Source organism: Athalia rosae, chromosome 5 (assembly GCF_917208135.1).
Source record: "Athalia rosae chromosome 5, iyAthRosa1.1, whole genome shotgun sequence".
Lineage (NCBI taxonomy): Eukaryota > Metazoa > Arthropoda > Insecta > Hymenoptera > Athaliidae > Athalia > Athalia rosae.
The window spans coordinates 14537575-14558176 of NC_064030.1; the positions used below are offsets into that span (position 1 = coordinate 14537575).

Consider the following 20602-nt stretch of genomic DNA (forward strand, 5'->3'; position numbering starts at 1 on the left):
ACTTACGAAGTACGAAATACAATGGAAAATATGGAAAAAGGAGTAGAAAAAAAAATAAACCAATCTGAATTTAAGCGATTTAACCGCTCGGCTCACATAATTCTTAAACAACAAGATTAACGGCAAAAAATTTCCTAAGTTATTTGAAAAATTGTGTAACGATAATACGATAATATACATATTTCTTTTTTTTCCCTCTTTCTTCCACATCCTATAGCGATGTAAAAAGTTTTGAAAAATGACCTTCGTCATCGCTGCCCGAGCGCCAGCAATTAAGAACTTAATTGTTTTCGATCAAATTTCTATCACAATTATAGTCAAATAGAACGTACAATTTACCATTACGAAAATACTGCCCAGGTAACGCACTTTGTCAATTAGACTGTCTTTTTTTTTTTACAAACTATTTTTTCTGTTCTATCTTTTTTATTTCATCCGTGACGGGAAACGTCACTCATCTCGAAGACGTTGACGATAGGAAAGAATGAACGAATTGAAATCAAGAAAATTAACGAAATTCGAATAAGAAAAAAACAATCGAAACGTAGGGGGTAAAAACCTTGGTCAAATATCATCGTGGGCATAATTTGCGAGCCTGCAAAGAAAGAAAAAAAGAAAAATGGAAAGAATATTATAGGTTAGGTAATTCAGTTGGCCTGGTTCACATGATCGCCGCAGCACGCAGTGCGGCTGATTTGGAAGTCGTTTTTAATTCGAGCGTTTCGTCGTCTTCTTTTTTTTTCCGACCCTTCGGTTGATATTAATCACCGCTTAATTCGTTGCTACGATAAGCAGACGATAGAATCAAAAAACGTTTAAATTTGCGGTGTAGAGAATTGTACCAACGAATCGTGAACGTAATTGTTGTAAATAAGGTCTAATAAAGTCAGCGACGACGTTGAATTTTAAAATTGGCTTTGCGAACATGATTGAACTTCAAGGTTCACGTATTCATGAAACGGAATATAATGCGCTTGGAATTTTAGAGAAAATTGTGTTCATCAAAATTCCAAAATTCTGTGTCACATTAGATTTAACGCTGTGATTTCCCTTGACCCAGATATGAATATATTAGATACTCTACACACAATGTGTATCCTAGTTACAAATGAGCGAGGGCCAGAAGGGTGTAACCCTCGAAAATAGTAGATTTTCTTTTTTAAGGAGTTACGTCCTTTCGGCACATAAGGAAACTGATCTGCAATATAGCGTCGGAACTCGGAAAACTTTTTTCGCATAATTATCGAAAAAACAAGCCAATGGAAATCGAAGAACGAGAGGAAAAAAAAAAACATCTTTTTCAAAACGACGACTGTAGCTGTTCGAGCCTGACAATAAAAAACCAGGGCAATGAAAATGTCCGAGATTCGTGAAGCCGAGCAGGTGCGATGCGAGGTTATCATAATATTCCGGGGGAATTTTTGCGAAATATATTCGGGCGATGGATCGTTTCGAAAAAAAAAAAAAGAATTTCGTGTACCGCGGAAAGGAGAACGGCGCACTATTACGGTACACGAAACTATATACTTGTAAAATACATATGTGTCGTGAACATGTGTTATTTTAAACTCGCTAGTGGATACACCTCTTGCGATTTCGATACACACGTATAAAATCCATGGCGCAAACGATCGCTGCCGGTCCTCGGGAGATTCGAAACCGGCCTACATATTTGCGAAACGGATACTCCGGGCAAGTTGTTTCTCTGTCGTATGTAGATATATGTATGTACTACATACGTATACATACAATCGGTATATACCGTATGCAAATGAGTAAATAAAATGTGTAGGTTATGCATGTCGAAATTTGATGACCGTAACCTTTAGAATTATGAGCCTCGGAGTTGTGGACAGATTTTGTTCTTCCATTTTTTCACCGAATAGCGTAACGCTTCCGGGACGACTTTGACGATCTTTCTTTTTTTATTCCCCAAAATTTGAAGTACATCGCGATGTCGTGCGATTTATCGAAATTCGTCTGGTTCCATCCGCAAGATGAAAATTACCGGGCATGTTTCAAAAATATGAAGACAGCAAATTTTTTGATTAGAAATTTTATTTGCATTGTTTCAAATGTTGTGAATAACGATAATGGCGATAATTGACGGAAGCCAGGATATATAATATATATATACCTATACGTCGAATTTCCGGTTAGTTTGAGTTGTTTAAAAATAATCTCTTGGTCAGACTGCTACCGCTGCTGCATCGTCACCGATCTACAACCAAATGAGATAATGGCGGGTTAAGAACCGCCGGTAAATATCCTCGTACATATGTACCTATTTAGGTATTTACACGTGTGTATACACTGTACATACATACACACGTGCACTTTTATATAAACGAAGTGTGCATGAGGTTTACATGCATATAAACGTTACCAACACCCGTCTGGAAACTAGAAGGCGGTAGCCCTACAAAAAAAATTGAGATGCCGCGGTGAGGGTAGTTGAAATATTTGCAAATTGAACGAAATTTCGAAAAAAAAAAAAGAGAAGAAAACGCAGACTCGAAGAAAGTTCGATTCGGTTGCGAGATGAATAACAAAAAATCAACGACGAAAATGAGAGAAAAATTCGGAGATGTTGTCGTGGATTTTTGTTACAGTAATTCGAATCCCAATTGAAAAAATCGTTGGAATTCTTTGAAAGTATAATATTGAAATACGAACAATAAAGCAAGACGAGAACGTCAGTTTCCGTAGTGTAGTGGTTATCACGTGTGCTTCACACGCACAAGGTCCCCGGTTCGATCCCGGGCGGAAACAAATTTTTATTTTCAATCCACTCGAAGCATCGATTTTGCTTTCTATTAGATTCCCGCACACATTTTCCCGCATTCTCAACAAATATTTCGTCGATTCTGTTAATACGATAATTAAAAAAATTGCGAACATTATTTCAAAATCTTGTCCCAGAGCAAACAAAAAAGAAAGTACATCCGCACGGATGGACCAATCGTTGTAAATCCGCAGAAATTAACGAAAAAAAAAAAAGATCTAGGATGTGTACACACGATAATTATTATTAATCAGGTCACGATAATCTGTAGATATATTCTATTGAGAAACGAAATTACGAATGAAAAGAAAAAAAATTAAAAATATAAATGATTTTATGATTATATGCTTCAGCCCATTTTTTATCACGACTATACATTATATGGTCTGCAATTAATTGCGCTGTACGGTTCGCGTTAATGAATAAATATTTTGCATGACCATCGCAGTAACGTGAAATCCTGTGCAAAGGTGTTGAATAAAATTGAAGAAGAAAAAAAAAGCAACCAGGTTTCGTGCCGAAAGCCACCTGCGCCGATTAGCGGCGGCGTGCATTAGGCACAGCGAAAACTTGCGGGGAGAATAAACTGAAAAAGCAAAAAAAATAAATACAAAAAAAAAAAACGCTTTATTGCCGCTGCATGTTCACGTGACGATATTTCATAATAATCTACAACATTGAGTGAACTATTTTCAATAGCGCGCTTGATTTCCAACTGCACGATTTTATCGACGTAACGCGATTATCCATCAAACTTCGCCAGAGATACATATTACGTGTGGTTACATACTCATTGAGGGAAAAACGTGAATAAAAGATAAAAGAATTTTTTTCCATTCCGTTTCTATTGAAAATCCAACGGAACCATCATCAGGAAATTGTCACGCGGTGTAAAAATGTTAATCAAGTTTACGTAATTTTCTGACAAATGATCATCACGCCTGTGGTTATTTTTTTGACTGCTTTTTTTCTTTTGCTTTTATTGTTTATTCAATGAGAGAAAGATTTATTAAAAAAGAAAGTTCTTCCGATTTGAATGACGTTTGGTGTTCCGATTATCTTCATCGTCGTCATTTTTTATTTTCGTGTCGCGTAATAATATAAGGAATTCAGAGACACGTACGACTTTATTGATTACAATTTTATCAAAAAACCAACGCTAAAAATGTTCGACCGTGTAAAAAAGACAAAAGAGAAAGAAATAATTCGCCGGATAAGATCGTTATCAAAATTTCTAATAATTATCTAACGATATAATAATTTATGAGAATTGAAGAAAAAAAAAAAAAACGAAAAGAAACATACTCCTCAACGAAGTTAAAAAATTGTTTCCTTTTTTTTTCCTGATTTTTTTTTTCCAACGCCATGAGATACGATCGTAAGCGAGAAGATGGATTTACCAAGAATTCCATCTCTCCAGGACGCCGTACTTCCTGATTGAAAATTTTCCTAAGAATTTGTGAGAAAAAAAAAAAAACAAGTATCGATACAACTTAAACGCCGTATTACATCCGTCTCCGCTAATATGTGCATGTAATCCCTTACCGATAATTGTGGCACTGTTTGCCGGTGATATAACCGATTCCCAAGTTACTTCGGTGTAGGGAACCCACGCGACTTTAGAACGTATGTATGTAGTATGTACACACGGGTTATATAGATACCACAAACTTTCTTTTGCCCGAGTGGACGTAGACGTCTCGTAATACCAATCAACTCACCTACCCATACTCACCTACGGATCCCCATTTATTTTTTACGATCAAATATTACGTGTTGCTTTTTCCTAAAAATTCTTCTTTTCTCTTTTCCATATCCGTTGGGTATACTAATTGTAAGTGGAAGTGTCACACCTAACCTGACTTACCCATCCGCTACTTCGATCGCGAAGATTTGTCAGAAGAAATTTTTAGTTTTCTGATAAAATTTCGTTCGAGCAAAATGTCTGATTGTGAGTTATCGGGTGGTTTTTGAACAGAGCAAATTTTCCCGTTTGAAAATTCAGGCGCAGAATCATTGGAGTGATTTATTTTTAAGCCCGGAGCAACGTAATTGTATTTTAATAACAACCGGAGGGGCTGTTGCCGCAGGCCATCTGGATCGATCGAGTTGTTTTTATAAGGAGAATGTCTGCGGTGTAATGGTTAATTTCTAAAATGATAAAATTGTTCAACAGTTATTATTTTCAATGAGATAAATTCACCTCAGTTATCTCAACGCACAACTTTCGAAGATGTTGGACGAAAAAGTTGACGTGGGATGGAACGATTCACCTGAAGAAAATGAGGAAATTAGGATCCTATATGACGCAAACTCTTGTCATGTGAAAAAGGAGGATCTGGAAAAGTATGGGAAATATATTCTTTCGAAATTCGAACGCGAGATGACGCGTCGATCGCGGTGTTGGGTGATCCAGTTTCCACAGAAATCTTGTTTCGGGAGATGTTGGGAAAGGAATGTACCTGTAAAAGGGAAAACTATCAGCATCACGTTGTCAAACGCAGATTTCTCAATCATTGCTCAGTGGCCACAGTGAATCGATTTTCCATTCCAGATTGGATGTCCCGAGGTCAACACTGAAATATAAATCTGGAATAGAATTGCTAGAATCGCAGGAAATTTCGTAACCTATCAACTTCCGCTGTTTTCAGAGATGTATAGTTAACCTTGCATGAAATTAGGTAATCCTGATATCGATAATGACGCTATTATTGAGTTCAGTCGGTCAGAAAGCGTGAAAACTTGTGAATTATTGGAAACACCTGACGGCTGGACTGTCAAAGCCGCCATTTTGACTTGATCATAGTTTCTGGAAAATGGCGGAAAGTCACAACCGTTTTTCTCCCAAACCTTGAAAACCTGATTCCACGTATCCGTTCGAACAACAGATTCGCTCTTCAACAAATCCCTAAAAATTAGTAACAAAAATTATCAAAATTGTTGTTACCCTGACGAACTGACAATGAGTAAAAATTGTCAAGTCGAATCGATTGTGGGAAAGGTATAATTACAAGTGGCAGGAAAACGGTGGGGAACTGGCAATTGAGAGGGAATCGTAAATAGAAAGTGCACAAAGTGCGTCAGAGACTTCAGATGCATGAGCGCTTGTATTTCCCTGGTTTCCCCCGTTCCGGAACTGTGGCATTAAAGAGTGGAAACGTCCGAGGGGAGAGGGTCGTAACGCGGAGTCGGCGAGGGGGGGCAAATTGCGAACAAAATATCACATTTATTTACCTTGTAACTCGAATCCCGGACATGTAATTATTCGAATCGGGTTGCTGAAACTTTGACTTTTCAAGAACGCCACGAGTATTTCGACTCCGGGGTACACATCCTGTACGGTTTTACGTCACTGGTCTCCATACTTTGTTGTACTAGATGTGTATAATAACCACGTTGATTCCACGAGGATCGCCGAGCTTTCACCTTCGCCTTCGCCTTCGCCCAACGGCCCAACTTAAACCCAACCAACTCGTCGTATACCATATCTTATTAACCAACGACCACGTGAAAGTGAAAGATGTCCATCCAAAGTCCTTTTTATTATTGTAGCGCGCCGATGAAATCAGAGATCCGGATTATGCCGGACTGTTGTAACAAAGCTGCACTCGCCTCGGATTCAACACGCTACAAGCTGACCCGACTCGGGCCAGCCGAAAAATTCACCGGAATATCCATCCATCTTCGAACCAAGAAAAATCTTCAGCGATTTTTGGCCTTTCTCCTGGTTTCCTTCCTCAATCGTCTGGTCGAACAGATTTTATCGATAAAAACCGATCGAATTTGGAATTAATCGCAGTCTGGCGATCTGCTTGATTAATCGTTCGATTACGTATCGAATGCGGTTTCTGAAAAGCCGCCCGGTTCTAATAAAAAAACAAGTAGTTCCGTTTGGTCGTTAGGCGAATGAAATATCGTTACAGCATGTGGTGGCGTAACGGCGGTAAAATATCAACATTTCCTAGATCCCCGGCGTCCGTGATTCCCCGAATGTTGTTGTTTGTTGGGTTCTTCTTTCTTTTTTTTTTTTTTCTCTTCGTTTTTTTTTCTTTTTTTTTTTCTTAATGCCGGGCGGGAGAAAGTAGAGCCCCGTCACGGACTCGTTTTATTTATTCGAAGAACATTACAGTACTCGCCGGTGCAATGCGCCGATCGACCGCGTGGTGCAGCACGTGGTTACGTAACCTATAACATAACAAAACACGGTTACCTGGCCACACCGAGACGTTAATCAGCTGCGACGACGTCGAACTATTCCTGCATTCAAATCGGTCGCATCGAGGGCCAAAGACGAGGAGGATGTCACCCGTAATCAGTTGGAGAACGAGGAATCCGAGGAGTATTCGAATTTTTTTTTTTTTTTTTTTTTTTTTTTTTCTTTTATCGAGACTCCTTCTCATTTCACGCAGTTTTTCTTGGATCACGCGATGGTATTCGAACACTCGAAACCATCGAGGGGACTAACCTGAAAGTCTTGAAGTGAAAAAAAACGAAGGGATAAGAAAATACGTCTTTTCTATTCCACCACAATTGTATCACCTTATGTTAATTACGCAAGTTAAGGAGACTGGTTTCACGGACTCGTTACATTTGTATTGTTACATTACATTTATGTTACAGTCACACCTGGCAAATGACCAGCATAAAAGACTTTCGTTTATTCCTTCTTTCTTTTTCTATCGCACATAAATTCCTTATTTCACACTTTTTTCTTCCAACTTACCTTCGTGCATTATTTTCGTCTAATGCGCCGATTTCGTTACACTCTCAGCGTTCCCCCCCGAAGTCGATATCGCGCGTTACGTTGCACACGTGTAATGTAACATGCTAATCACATATGTGGGAACGTTCGACAAAAAATTCTTTTGCGATCGGTTACGCTGTTGTATAATAGAAACGCGGTACGCATGTCGGTAAAGTGATGACGTTTTTTATTCTACGGTATGTAGTTTTCCGGTTTTTTGTCTATTCGTTAGACTGCGCACCTAATAGGATCAGGATAATCGAGGGTGACCACTTTTCTGGTCGTTGAATGAACGTTTCTTTTTCTCAACAACTGAGAAAACTGAATTAGATTCAGAATTTCGAGCTGATCGTTTGATTACTCGTCATTCCAATTAATGGAAATGTATATCTGAAACGAAAGAGAAATTAAGGGAAACCGAAAGCGAACACGACCACCTGTTGAAGTTCCGGTTTCGAAGGTACAATAATTCTGAGAATAATTCAGTTTTCTGCTTCGGTTGCATAAAAAAGGTTTAAAAGAAGGAAAAAAAAAACAGGAATGATTCCACATCATATTTCAACTTTCAGCTTTTCATCCGTCACATTTTCAGTGTAGAGTTCTTCGTTCGGATACGAAAAGAAAATTTGAAGAATTTCATAAATCCGAAAATTGGACCTTCGAAATCATTTTTTGTACATACGACCTTTCAATATTGAACAGGCTGTACACGCATGCAAATCGGTCGTGACCTTCGCACACCCGCGAACATTAGCTAGCTGTTCGTTGCATTATTCCGTATGATATTATAATTAAGAAAGACTCGTTATTGTTGTCCCCTGTTGTCACGAAGTGTCGATACCTGAAATCGAGCTTTGTTGTACATACGTACAAATATAATTAGGTAGGCGTATTTGTTAGTCACTTCGCCACGGCTCGTTAGCCGAATTTGGATTTCTCATTCACTCTTTTTTTCTACCATCTCTTTTTCCTTTTGCATAAAACTTTTGCTCGGCATATAATTAACCTCTGAAAAGTCTCTGACTCAATACATGATGGTCATTATCACGCGACAAAAGAAAAGACTAATGGAACGAAAAGGACATGAAGTGAGCCAATCATCGTGTGGATTCTGTACAAATAATGAATCGAAAAAATCCAAGTCACGTGAATTGATGTCGAATTTGACCAGCTTCACTCCTGAAAATGGACGAATTTCTTTGACCGGTGACTTTTCTCCCGTTGCTACGATACTTACGAATGTAGACTGGTATGTTGAACCAGCTTATGACCTTTGTCACGACCTTGTTCTCACCTGCGGTAATGCGAAGCGCAATTAACGTAAGCATCGAGATCCAAGATAACGGCGTGCACATTGTACGTACGAAGTTACGAGTATTTATAACGAATACCGTGCTTGTCTAACGGTCGAATTAGAAATTTGGATTTCGAACATGGTGTAGCAGGTTATTGTAACAGTGAGGAATTTCACCCGAAATTCGCGTTCGGTGTACACATATGCATGGATGTGAAATTTCGTCCAACAACGACATCAGATTACCTGTTCACACTACATGATTTAATCTATGTAATTATGGTGATACACGCACAAATTAATGCGGATGCAACGGGAACGTAGCAAAAAAAATTTAACGGTCCCACCTCACCAATCCCACTTTCCATTGGGACTGAGCATACGAGAGTATAATTAACGGGGAATAAGCAATTTCAGAAACTTGGTGAGCCTGTAATGCCCTACATCGTATCAGCGAAAGAGGATGAAAAAAGAAAAAATCCTTCGAAAAGGATGCGATAATATCTGCGTCGGATTCCGTTGAGTCTCATTTTTGTCTGCTCAAATTTCTGACTAGAAATACAGCTTTTGAACCCGTGATAAATGCGGTGGAGAGATTGATCCAGTTCAATCGGAACGAACCAAAAAATCAACCGTGCGCTTTCAGCGACAAACAAGATGAACGAAGAACAACTAAAAAGTCCGGTGTCGGTAAGACAGCGCTCTCAGTCAGTGAGTTATCCTCGAAAACTGAGCGATGGTAAAATAGAAATCGTGTTACTTTCTGTCGATAAAACAGATTACCTCACACACCCGTCGGTACGAGTAGCGAACCGCGTTATCGTAATTGGAGTTTAATAGGGTCTTTCAATGGATGAAAACGCGACACACGCGTAATAATGCAAGTCGTCAGATTACAGAGTCTCACCGTCCAGTGGCCTTGGCACGAATGAGATGAAAGCAATCTCCGATTTCGTACGCCGTTCTCACGACAGATAACCTCTAAAAACATACAATATTATATTTTCCCAGTGTTGTTGTACCGGGAGAAACAGCAGCAGCGTTAGAGCCAACGGAATTTTACAAGTTTCTCATGCCCGAGAATCCACGATCGCACCCGAAGCCGGTTTTGTATGAATATACCCACCGTCATGCACATTTTCCTATGTGTAACGGAGTGCATAAAACTCAGATGTCGGACTGGCGAAACTCAGTCGTTTCCTAATTTTTTCACGAAACGACCTGAAAAAAAAAGGCAAACGATTGAGGTCTGACGTTACCTGTGAATTGACGAAACCTTATTCAAATTCATGCATATTTATTCTGCTGGAATTCAGAAAATAAGATGAAAAAACAACGTTCGGACGATTTTAGCAGTTTATAATTAGTTTGGATTGAGAAGGAAAAAAATGAGCGTGACGGCTTTGGTCGATAGTGTAGTCAACTCCTAGTGCAGCATTCTGATGCAGAGCGATAAGAAACGCGAGTCAGAGTCAGTTAGTCAGGCCTTGAACCGCCGCGTTCTCTTGCCATTTGCCTGCTGCTGCACTTGCCATTTATACATAGCCATTAGCTGCGTGTAATTGTATATGGGGCATTGCGGGTCAAATCGACCGACAATAAGCTCTGACACTAGGAGTTTTCTAAAGGTGTTTGAGGAATTCGAAAAATATGACTGACAATGAGGACGAGATCATCACAATTTCGAGTCTTCGGTAATCGTAACTCATATTTCTCATTTTTTTGTTCATCGCACAATCAACGTTTGGAATAATTTTTTGAGAAACGAGTTCTACGATCCGACCAGAATAGACCATCTCTTAATTATTTATTTATTTTTTTTTGTCTAATTCATTTTGGTGAGATACCTAAGCAACGTGCATCGAAACTCTCGGTTGCATACATCTAAAAAATGCATGAGCCATCGTGAGCATTATCGTTCATCGTTTTATGTACACTGCAGTTTACGTGTACGTGCGATATATGGACATCGAAGAATTCATCGGTGTGGGCCATTCATCCTTCCTGCCGCTTTGAAAGTCGATGATCATTGCGTCCTATAGCGTCCACGTACCGTACCGTACCGTACCTATAAACTTTAAACACCTTTGCCCGTCCTTCCGAAGCGCAAGAAAAAAAAAAAAAACAGAAATAGAAAAACGGTAAAAGACGAGACAAAAAACACCAGCCGATTATCATATCGCAGTCTTCGACTAACTTTTTTGTCACAATTAGTCACTGCAAATAGGCGACGCCGTTGCGTGCACTTCACAAGTCGGGATGTTAAGAATAATTACCGTCACAATCTTGTTCGCAACACCGCATAACAAAAATTCCTTTTCAAACTACTCCGGAATATTTTCGCTACCGTATAAGAGAGATCGCGGTTTTTGAAACCACTTTCAGAACGCTGAAGAAACACGTGATATTGTTCAACCAACTGTTCATTGTTCAAGATTACTGTGATGTTCGTAACGTTGAACGGAAACTCTTTTTTCAAATTCTTCGCAAATTGCTTGTGCCGCAAAATCGACGAAGTTGTTTCGTTGATTCGATTTTCCAGTTGTTCGATAAGAAGAACAAAAAATGTTGCGAAACCAACCGCTCGTTGTCAATCTTCAATGTTTCCGCTGAAATTGTGGCATTACTTTGTTGCAATTAACATATTGTTGGATGAAACAAAATTTGTGTGAACTCGTCGATGAGGTTGGGTGAAACAATTGGCGATATCACAACTGGAAAATAACAGACTGTCTGCAACAAAAGATTTTGTTGTTCAGCTGGCAACAAATTGAAGAGGTTGTTTTCTAGTGATAACAATTTGTTATTAGCGAAAGGCATCAATTCTTTTTTTCTACCAGCTGCAAATTTGATCGTTGTTAACTGCCAAAGAAAATTTGTTGCTCGAACAACATCTTCGTTGTTTCGAAAAACAAATTAGTTGTCGGATCAAATTAATCAACGATTCAATTGTTGACTTTTGTTGTCGCGACAACAATATTTCGGTGAATGTACGATGTGAGTGGAATCGGAGAGGTTCATCAGGTGCAACAGAACTACGTAGTTTTGTTACTTTGGTGAATCATTGATCGAACGATCGTTGCAGTTATAGGGAATGAAAATGGAAAGGGAAACGGGAACGTGGAACGGGGTCACTGCATACGTAATCTGTTGTGTCTGTGGCCGTCGGTAACCCCACGGCATATAAATAGCGTGATCTTCGACGGCCATACTCGAGTGATATGAAAAATTACAATAACTGAATAAACTTGCAATATCAAATCAAACGACTTGACAACTTCCGATCGGCGGTCCCTGACAGTCCACGAACTCGAAATGAATTCGTCGCAATCCATAAAACTCGAAACAACAACGAAAAAAACTTAACAAGACGAACCCAAACGCAACGAGTACGAAACCTTATCCATCCAGTTGATTGGAAAATATCGAAAATTGTATCATCGGGCCACGTGCAAATTGTTTATATCAATTAGAGTGAGTCGCGTAGTCGAACGCAATACCATCCGTCTTGTGTCCCATGACATTTCCAACCGTCGAGTTTTTCCGATTGGCTTGACGCTTTTTCAGAAAATTTAAGTCTTCCGTTTCAGCGTAAGGACATAACCCTAAAAAACATCGACAAACTCAAAAAGCATCGCTATCTCGACATTCCGTCGAGTAAAAACGCGTTCCTACGACGGTAAAGAAAACACGGTAAGCGCGGGAGGTGCGTCGGAGGGACCTGGGGCAACGTGCGTCGCAAGTGCGTGACCCTGAAGCGACTTGACCCGGTCAACTTTTCGAGTCAACGTCTGAACGGCGGCTGTATGCCCGACTCGACTGACAAGCCGCGGCCCGCCGGCTGTTTTGTGGTTTCATCGCATCGCTCGAGCCAGACAAACTGGGATCAAGGATTTCTCGAGAACGGCACGGCCGCACCAAGAATACCCCGGATACCGTGCAATTCGACCAGCGGCTGCTGCTCCTCAATGGCTTCTGCTTACTTCGGTGCATCATAACCTAACTTAACGTAACCCAATGTAACTAGATTACTAGGCACATGGCACTCGACGATCAATAATGTTGTCTATTGCAATCGTATCGCCGCCGCTCGTCAGTCGAAATTTCGTTTCGCTATTTTTAATTGGAACGGCGTGCTTTTGAATCAAAATGGCGGCCAAAGAATTTTGGAGCGAAAAAGCCCCGCTTATACCAAGAATATTGAAGTTTTGATTCCCAAAACTTTGGCCATAAGTCGTGCCATGCACTAAAAACGTCATCCCACTTTCCGTTGCGTTTACACCGTCTGAAATTAGAAACTGGTCAGTTCAAGAGCCTGCCAAAGACCCTTCTTTTTTTAGGTTAGAATTGTTATGTCAACATCTAAACGTCGTTCAAATTTCAAATCAAAAAATTGGAATTTCCCCAAAAAACAAAAGAAAAGTAAAAGACCCGAGACGTTTTTTTCAAAATATCTGAAGATAATTAACTGATACAACCGTCCGGCAGTATAGGTTACGTTGTGGAAATTATTCGTCAAAAAAAAAAAGATGACTCGAGAAAGAATAAAAGAACTAGGTGAAAAACGTTCAGGGTCACAGGGGCATCCATGCGATTTGGCATAAAACGCATCGTATATCATGACGATCCTTTTGGCTCTGAAAATAATCTGCAGTTGACAATAAACCTTATATAAACACACCTCGATAAAATTTCATACACGTATCATTTGGCTTGTCTCCAGACTTTACTATTGAAATTATGTTCATGAATCTCCAACGTGACACACAATATCTCACCACAATATTCCTTCAAGTTTTATGTCAATTTATTCCATTGTTCATAGCCCGTCGTTATTTTTTCTCATTGTCGGTATTTTCTCTTCGAGTATCAAAATATCATCGACGTTCCTCCGATCCGTTGTACGGCCCTGCATGCGGTCACGCCGTTCTAACCTAACCTCAATACTCGAGGCCTAGCATACGTATTATTGGCGCGCATAGGTCAGGCATTTTATCTGATAAGGTGGTTTGGCGTTCATCCGGTCCCAGCGTAGTTTTGCCGAGCTGCTCGTACGAAAATACGGTGTAAAAAGAAAAAAAGGATTGCTGATTACGAGGGTATAAAATAAAGTGGAAACAACAATCGGCATCTAAATGCAACTTTACAGAATTATCAGCTGTCCTCCTCTTTCCTCCGCGTCTTTCGCATCGCACATTGACAGGAAAGTACGTGGGTCCATAAATTTTTGAAACGCATCGATAGACCGTGAAATAATGTTACATGTTTTGAAAAAAAAGTTGCTCCGTTATTTTGTTTTTCAAATGAAAGAGAATGCTATGTGCAACTTGCAGTCTAACCATATTCGTCCATCCGTCCCGTCGGTCTGTCAGTCTGTCTGTCTGTCCGTCCGCATAGTCCAGACAGTTATCTTTTAGTACACCGCACTCAGGATATATCTATAATACGTTCAAGGTCGAAGTCGCGCGACTCGCGCGGGGAAGATTAAAATTCACCGCAAACAAAACAAACGAAAAAATGGAAAGAGAAAAAAAAAAAGGAAAAAAAAACAGACCCTGCCCATTTCTCATCGCTGCATAGTCATTAATTCATCGTTCTTACACCGCGAGGTCTTTTAGAAATATTAAATACCAGCGAGCATGATGATTTTTTGAGTATACCTGCGGTCTCAACACCTCGAAAGACCAAATTGAAAAAAAAAAAAAAAATAAATAGAATCGACTCGTCAATGTTGTGTAGACAAAAATAAATGAAACGAAAAAACTTGCCAAGAAATGGCGGAAAGATGAAATAAAAAATTAAGTACCTTTTCACGATAAAATTAATTGCTTAGTCGCGTTTGGAATGCGAAAACAAGAAAGTCACGTGAGCGGCGCCATCTTTGCGATCATAACCTCGAAATCAACACCCTTTTACTTCAATGCTCCCAATAAAGCTACTCCAAAACCACCAAAGTTCCGCCGCATGCTAAATATTGTCGATTGTTGAGTCTTACCATAATTTTTATGCACGCGGTTAGAGGGTATATGTATATTAGCTTCCTATTTATAACTCGAGTTTGTCCTCCAGAGGTCGTCAGTTAGCAATTCACCACCATGAGTTTACCTTTTTTTCTTTCGTCAACTTCGCGGGACCTTTACTTTTTGCGTTTAAACTTTTTCATTTTCCTGCTATTTTTTTTTTCCAATTTCTTTTTCTTTCCTCTCATGCTTCCGAGCGCCGAGGCACGATTCGGCGTGCATATACTTCGTGCTCGTATCTCGGCTAGAGAACGTAAATTATTATCATTACTCCGGAGGTTAGGTTAAGTCGGATCAACGAGGTGGGTTTTAAATTTCACGTCACGTCCAAATATATTCGTGCATGTCGCCTGCAGCGATCCGTCAGATAACATGTATCTTGTTCCAAAACAAAAGGAATAAAAGACGTTGCACATGCATCACTTTTTATATCAACGACATGCATTTCTGCCGCGCCTCGACGAAGCCAGAAAATAAATCATCTCCTCAATTTTTCTATGCCCGGTAATTTTTTTTTCACGTTCGTGTTCCTTCGGTCTCACCTGCACACATATCATCACCTCAGCGTTCGCTTTGTCCTGTACTTTCGACAGACTTTTCTATCTCGCGTGAATGGTAAAATAATAATAATCATCAGACAAAATGAAAAAACGTTCCAGGGGCGAAGCCGAAGGAATTTTGAAAATGAATCGCGAGAGAAAGACTCGCTTTTGTAACTCCTGCGTACAGTTTTTGCAAAATGTATGGAAAAAAAAAAAATTGTGAAGTACAGTCGTGGTTTAGAGTTTTTTTGAAACTTGATGTCGGGCAAACTTTTTCTGGGGCCCGAAAGATTCGGTTTGAAATTGCGACCGACGATTTTTCTTTCTATTTTCTAAAACAGCGTTCGAATTTGTTGAAAAATTTAAAAAAAAAAAAAATCCGTGCATTCCTTTGGAGAAGGAAATTCTGATGGCACGTTTTGTTCGATCCGAAGCTGCATCAAGTTTTGAAAAGAATGTCCCATAAATATGCGACGATCCGCAGGGTAACCTTGACGAGATATAATACACAATGTGTAACGCGTATGTCGTCGTCGTCGCGAGAGCTCGTTATACCGTGAACATTTACGAAAAGGTGCGCGCGCGGAAATCTAGAAAAGATTACCAAACGTTATCAATGCAGCAGCGGGCGGAATTATCAGCGTCAGTGGCAATGAGAGGTAGATAACAAGGCGTGCAATTGTGACCTATTCGAGCGCGTATCGAATCGGAACGGCGAAACCGAAATCAAAATTCAATGAAACAGAAAAAAACAAAAAAGAAAGAAAAAAAGTGCCAGCGCGATATTCGGCTCGTAATTTTTAGGTCAAAGTTGTCGGATCCGAACACGTGCGGTAATAAGGTCGTTCATTCGAAATACTTTCTTCCTTCTCATATTCCACTTTTCTTTTTTCTTCTTGTTTTTTTTTCTTCACTTCGTTCTCTTTTTCAGTTTCTGCGATAAAATTGCACGCTGCGTAGCTTGTTTGTGTAATCGTGCGCACGGAGGTCGGATTCTCAGCCGCTGCATCATCGTCAGTTACATACACAGTATAGTTCGTATTTACTGCTATCTGCTGTCTCTTTCATTCTTGGAAAAATCTGAGGAGAAAAAAAAAAATTCGAAATGAATCGAAGTTTAGCTGACAATGAAACCTTTGCGATGAATGACCAGTCGTCGGGACGACTGTTCTTCAATGTAGGATCAGAAAAAGGCAACAATGTATGAAAACGAGGAGGTGATTGTTTCAACATGACGAGCAAATCTTCGTTCCGCCCTTTCGGTCGCTTTACGGAATTCGATGAATGGACGGTGTGAAACGCATCTAACAAATAAAAGTAACAGCGAAACATCAATAACGAACAATCGCGAATGTTGCAATCGTCGCAAAAAAAAAAGAAAAAAAAAAAGGAGAGAAAGAAACGAAATAAAGTGGGGTTCGGAATGACGATAACGTGAAATCGCAATGTGAGTCACGTCGGTTGAAGTCCTCGTCGTACATTCGCTTGATTATAAATGAAAAATGACTGAAATTAAAGCAAAAAGATCGCCGCATGCATAGTAAGGCTATTATACGAGTGACGAAGTAATACATTGTTTTCGCGTTATCTGTTTTTGACCCCCGACCATACTCAAAACTGGAATCATTATCACGATCGGCATTATCATTGTCACGTTTATCATTGTCGATGGAAAATTATTCGTTTTTTTTTTTGTTTATTTTTCATTTCTTTTTTGTAGAATATTCCACCGACATCGCGCAGAAATAAGAATGGCGACTATTTATTAGGCCGCTTCTCAAAGGTCGGCATTGTTCAGAATTTCAGAATTCAGGTAACAAAAAGATTGTTGATCGAATGTTCGACATAACCTATGAACATTTCAACGAACTTCGAGTTGCGACGTTCTCCAACAAAATCTCAAAGATTTGAAGCTCATCCATGAGTCACTATTCCGTTGCCGGGGATACCAAAATCTGTAAAAGCAACAGAATGTCAAACTTTCGATCCGAGTTTTCGTTGACCTTCTTCAGAAAATAGGCGGTACTCTTACGGCAATGGAAATGGTGATCATGCGGTCTCGATAGCCTACTTAACAGCTAAGAGTCACGATTCTAATATCGACACATTACAACGGTTACGCAGAGACCGACTACACGTTAGAATTACGAGGAGCTCTACCACTACCACCGACTAGCATCGCCGACATCGACGAGCATCGTCGACTCCGTCGTCTCTAGTATCGTGACATTGACCCTGGCATTGATCCCCCTTGCAGACAACAAGAGCACGATGAGGCATCGCGAATCCGTACACAATGATATAAATAATGTCATAGAAAAGGCGAGTGTGTGTGTGTGTGTGTGTGTGTGCGAGGAACACACGCAATATGTGCAACGAGAAACCGAACTTGTGTTACAACGGACACACGGAGACGACGCGGTATTCGTTCGTGTTCATGGCGACGATCGCGGAGTCGGCGCCGGTGGTGGTGGTGGTGGCGGTGGCTTCGGTGGTGTCGGTGCACCGGTGGTGCTTGCAAAACGTATATAATAAACATACACACACACATATATATATATATATATATATAGCGAGTGCGTCGGGGTCGTCGAGACGCAACTCGGTTGTTAGCGCGTCGTAGCGTGTGCAGCGGCAAAACTTTACAGGAGCTCAACGCGACAGAAACGGCAGCAGCCCATGGCGTGTCGATGTGTTGTACCCGTCCCATTCCCGTCCCCCCGTCTCGCCGGTCCTCCCGCCCGCCCGCCCGCCCGCTCGCCCGGGGAAGCTGGTGGCGAGGAGCGACCTTGGCGCGACCCCAGCCAAGGTCGCAGACACAGACGCCCCCTCGACGCTCCCTCCGTCCTGACGCTCCCTCTCCGTCCTGACGCTCACCTCGATGCCTTTTCCGCCCCTCATCTCGCGTACCCCCCCAAAAAGTACCGTGCATTTTCACGTCTCTCCGTGGTTTCGGATTGGTCCGCTTTGGTTAGGTTAGGTAGCCCGGGCGCGCGCGCTGTCCGGGACTACCGCCTCGCTGCCAATGTTTTCATTTTTCCCGCCGCGTTCCGCCCGCTTCCAAAATTCTTCATCGCTATTCCCATGTTCGTCGAATGTGGAGTGATTCGCGGGATGCGATCGGTCGCAATGCGAACAAGTTTGGAGAGCCGTCGAGATGGCAGCGCCCCCGGAGGTGGATGATTTCTAGTAGAACGAGTCGAAGAAGATGGCGGTGGGGGGGGGGGGGGAGGGAGGTGGGTAAAGTCGGGGGGAAAAAGGAGAAAAGGAACGCGAGGGATGTTGCGTAGGTGGGTGCGTCGAGACACTGCGGGTAACAACCCCAGCCGGGAGGCTCTGAAGGCACTTGTAACAACGCTGGAAGATAACGCGATTCGATCCACTACAATTTTCTATATTCGGGTCCGTAACCTCCGGAAAAAGCACCCCTCCGCCGATTCGCTCGATTTACCGATTAAAAATTTTTTCGCAAAAGTTGCGCACGCCCCCGATTTTCGTCGGTGGATCGGCCGGGCGGCGCGACGAGTCCCGAAATACGGCGATCTCCGCGAAAAATTTTTGCGCGCCATTATTCACCGCGGCGACGCGCCGTCAACAAAAATACTCGACTCGTCGCGCGAATCGAAGAGCGACCACGGCGTACAACCTTATCTCCCGAAAACGGTCACCACGTATCGTGATCCGCGTAACTTGCATTTCTCGCATTGTCTTCGATCCGACGAGCGAAGAACGATGAAAAAAAACAAAAAAAAGAAACCAATCGCTCGACCGGACCGGGTCTACCGGGTGTTCGAGTTATCCCGCAATTTTTTGGTCGGTTCGTCGATCGCGCGGTCGGGTGGGACAAATTTTCCTCAGCGGCTTCTTCTTACGCTGCGAAGTAATCGCGTGTGAGTAACGATAATCGTTTGTCTATCTCCATAGCGTTGGCGCGCGCGTTCGTTCCTCGATCGAGCGATAACTAAAGGATGGACGAGAGAAAAAGGGGGGCAGGGGGGGGGGGAGGGGGAGAAAAGTGCAAGCAAGCTAGACCACGCGAAGAGTAAAGGGGCGCGCGTGACGTTGCCGGATGACGCAAGCGAATCGCGTATAAACTTTCTTTGAAACTGGCGTAAACGACCTTAAAGAGCGATGCGGAATACCGCACCGTTTCCCCCCTCCCCCCGGAGGTGACGATCGAGCTGTGCACGTAACGATGTATCGCACACGGTTCGCGCGCACACCTTGAAAATTATAACAGCAGGGTTACACCGCTTACGAATTACGAACACACTCGCCCGAATACGCGTAGGTGCGATTACCTCCTAGTCACCTATGCATCGCGCTAGCTTGTAAGCGAACGCGACACGATATATTTTGCAGCAGCTGCAGTCTGAGGCGACTGACTCACGCCTCGTTCAATCCCTCCGAGTTACAAGGAAACTATTCAGATCGTCGAGAGAATATATACGAAGACGGCTGACCTCGCGAAAAACAGCGCGCCCGTAACGCACCAACCCTAATTTCTCGCAGTTAACGGTCCAACTTTTTCAATTTTTTTTTCGACGAAATTGGTCCTTGCTCAATCCTTCGATCGACGTTTAGGCTTCTTTTGATGAAAATATGTAGAAAGGTTTGGACACAAGATTATCGTGAAATGTTAGACATAAGTACGAAAAGTTAGACGGAGGCCATTTTTGTTTGAACGGTAGCCACCGCGAACTAATCCGTAACCTAAGGTGAGGTTAGGTATCCAAATTTGGAGATTCCAACCACATCCGGTCTCGCAATTATCCTCTAACCCACAAAGCGTGGGAACCAAATTCATGAATCGCATGATCATTTGTTGTTTTTTTTCAGTGTGCCGACGTGTCCCACGAAGTTTTCCGCAACCGAACAACATGAATCCGGGTGACGAAGCATCGTGGCGGCGCGGGGGGGAGGGGGGACTGTCGAATAAGTTTTTTTCGTCTCCGTTTCGTCATTTTTGAGTAATTTTCTCGATTTACCAATTTTTCGTCACCGTCTGCTCACCTTGTCTCGGAAACGCTGAGCGCAGGTAACACGTGAAACAGAATTCGCTGAGTCCAGCAAACTTCCGTTCGACGAGTTTTGCGACGAAATTCTCAACCTTCGCGTACGCGGAGGTTACGAACGTACGTTCTACCTACTCGTGCGGATACATCGTGTTCGAATAATCGTTTGTAACGTAATTAATTGCGACTACTGCGCAGCGCT

At 41.7% G+C, this 20602-nt stretch overlaps 1 non-coding gene across 1 annotated transcript; it reads left to right on the plus strand.

The window, feature by feature from the left end:
* Window positions 1–2699: 2699 nt before the first annotated feature.
* On the plus strand, window positions 2700–2772 carry Trnav-cac. Its single transcript has one exon. It is a non-coding gene; the product is annotated as a tRNA-Val (tRNA).
* Window positions 2773–20602: the final 17830 nt, after the last annotated feature.